This window comes from Pongo abelii, chromosome 2 (genome assembly GCF_028885655.2).
Source record: "Pongo abelii isolate AG06213 chromosome 2, NHGRI_mPonAbe1-v2.0_pri, whole genome shotgun sequence".
NCBI lineage: Eukaryota > Metazoa > Chordata > Mammalia > Primates > Hominidae > Pongo > Pongo abelii.
The window spans coordinates 10,593,427-10,596,485 of NC_085928.1; the positions used below are offsets into that span (position 1 = coordinate 10,593,427).

Sequence of the window (3,059 nt, forward strand, 5' to 3'; positions counted from 1 at the left end):
TAGACTCTGTCTACTCTTAGGAAGCAGGCATGTTGGAAAGTGTATTAGTCATCTACTGCAAAATCGCACTACATAACAACAACAAAACACCCTCAGAGCATACAGTAAATGCCTATTAGCCCACACACCTGCGGCTTCTGACCAGGACCAGTCTTAAGTGTGGTCTGGCTCTCAGCTGGGGTCAGGCAGGTGTCAGCAGGCAGCTGCAGGCCATTTTGGGCCAGTGCTCCTCAGCAGTAGCAAGATTAGAATCACCCGGAGAAGTCGCCCAGCACTTCGAGGCTCAGCCGACTGAGCCCACCTGTCCTGGGCTCGCTTACATCTGCAGGTCGAGTGCTGTGGGCTGCCCCTGGAGGCCTGGGGTGCCTCAGCTCTGTGCATATGTTTCTCCTACTCTGGCAAGCTGACCTGGCATGTTCTCATGGCAGTCGCAGAGGCACTCATTACTAACACCCCCCTTCACCCAGAGCCTGAGTTGTTCACATGACATAGGGGCAGCTTACATCGAGGGGAAGGATCCAGGCCTCTAATGCAATCAGCGGCCCTAGGAGGTGTTGAGGGACACAGACTCAGATGTGGCCAGTTTCACCCAGACTGTCTTCCCCCAAACACATGCCTTCCTAGTGCCCTGGTACATTCATGTGTCCGTCTCACCTGGCACTGTTCTGAGTTGTTTCTTCTCTTCACCTCCAACACCTGGTCAGGAAGGATGCTCTAAATGTTCCCAAAGCCTACCTGCTCCCCTCCCTCCCACTGCTTCCCTGGGTTCCAAGTACCATCACCTCTCCCCTGACTCCTGTCCAGCCCTGACTTTGCTGGTCTCTACCCCCAACCCACTGCAGCCAGAGTGCACTTCTGAAACAGACCTGCCCACTCACTGACGTTCTGAGGCAGGTCTCGTGGGGGCCACCCTGCCCAGGAGGTAGGTCGAGTCTCCCTCCGTGGGGGTTCCTTCTCACACTCCAAGAGGAGCCCCTTGCCACCAGTTTTCTTTGTTTGTGGCTCCAGCAAGGAGATACAGCTGTTTTGGGATTTTGCTTCCTTTTCTTCCTAACACCACCTCAGCCCCCCACACAGCTTAGCCATTAGTCCTCTGGGGTGCTTGTGCACCACATTGGGGTGGGGACTGGGGACTCATGGGGATGGGAAGGAATGACTCTTAATTTGACCCAAGACATTGCTTCAAAAAAAGACTGCATGCCCCCCAGCCCTCTCTACCACCATGAGCTACAGAGAGTGGTGTCTTGACCCTCCTGGACACTCTGGGGTGGCCTCACCCCTTCCTGAACCTCTTTTTTTTCTCTTCTAACCACTGTCTGCTCCACGGTCAGGGAGCCAGGAGAGCAAGCCCAACATGCCTGGGGAGAGCAGATCCCTTCAACAATGGGGACAGCCACCTCCTGGGAACTAGCCACGCAGAAAAACCTCTCCCATGCCTCCCAGCTCTGGGAGGAAATCCACATACTCACAGCTGCCTCGGCCTCCAGGGTGGATGTGGGCTCTGCCAGGGGACTCTGTGCCTGTGTGGGAAACAAATTTCTAACTGACCTGGCCAGCTGGCCAGGCTTGCAGACAGCTGTGTGGTCCACTCCTGCATAGGTTCCCCCGACAAGCTTACCCAGCCCTGTGGGCTTACCCATGGGTGCTCTATGGCGGGTATCTCTGGATGGGGTATGCCACTCCAGCTGCTTTGGTGCCTTCGGTGTGGCTGTATCGAAGGGGCCTCCAGTTTTGACCCCCTCATGGGAAGTCAGTACCTGGCTGTCCTGGCCCCCAGCCTGTTTCCTCCCCCACCAACTACTCCCCATGCACCTACTGCAAGAGTCCCACTCACCTACTTCTCAGCTCCTGCCACTCTGGGCAAGGCTACCTCCAGCCACGGTCCCCAGGTGGGATGCCAGACTCCAGCCAGGGCTGCAGTTGGCGGGGGAGCATCCAGAGGAGCTCCCTACTTGAAGAAGTGCAAAGCCCCTCCCTCAGAATGGACCTCCAGGTTCAGTATCTGGGCGCCTTTGCCCACTGCAGCTCAGAGCTCTGCCCTCTGCCCCTTCCCCACTGAGGATTCTCAGCTGGACCCTGGCTGTCCCCGCTCCTCCTCCCGGTCACCCTGCAGGGCCTGCCACTGCCTCTTTGAGTGCTAATCAGCCCTCCAGACCCACCCAACAATCAGAAACATGTCTGGTGGAGCCCAGCCAGCTGTGGACTTTGTTTTTAGAAGCGTCTCAGATGTAAGTTCGCTATCCTTAATACAGAGCAGATGCTCATGAGGCCGTGCAGGGCTGCTCTGTTTGGTATTTTTCTACCTTTTTTTTTCTTTTTGCCCTCTAACCCTGATACCAGCACCTTTTGTCCTCCCCAGCCCTTGTTCTGGGCCAGCACTCTAGTAGATTTGCTACTAAGTCCCCAAATATGCATGCATGCAACCTTGTGAAATGAGCTTTGCATGCATGTGTTTTTAAATTACATAAATGATGTGCTATAAAAACTGTTTCTTTGCTCTTTATCGGCAGGCACGATATTTCAGATCGATGCACTGTGCTGTATGTACATTCTGTTTGTGGTTCCAGCTGCTCTCAAGGACATCATCCCCCCTGCCTGCTGATGTTGGCTGCCTTCGATTCCCTGCTATAAATACTCCATGGAGAGCCCCGGGGAAAATCCCCAACACCACCTCTTAAGGCTTGTGTGAACATTTTTCTGAGTCATGGGAAGATGGTGCTTGATTTTATTTGGGACAGCCAGCAGGTCCCTCTCCAGAACAGCTTCTTCCACTTCCCACCTCAGCAGTGCCTGAGCTGCCCCCGCACAGCATGGCCACTTGCTGGGAGCCCACTCTGACTTCCTCCGTGTGGATAGGCACAAAGTGGCAAGCTATTGTTCTGGTTTGACTTCCTGTCAGCCCTTTGGCCTCCTCTGTCTGTAAATTATATAGAATATCTTTTCAGTCATTTTCAGGATTGTAAATTCTGGATATCCATTTTCATTCTTAGGCCGTGCAAATGTCTCCTGCGTGCCTGTCAACAAATATGACCTTTGCCGAGGGTTCTCCAAGTGCCGCC

At 54.2% G+C, this 3,059-nt stretch overlaps 1 pseudogene; it reads left to right on the forward strand.

The window, feature by feature from the left end:
- Nucleotides 1-1,383: 1,383 nt before the first annotated feature.
- LOC100431765 (proline-rich protein 23E-like) lies at nucleotides 1,384-2,141 on the forward strand (annotated as a pseudogene).
- Nucleotides 2,142-3,059: the final 918 nt, after the last annotated feature.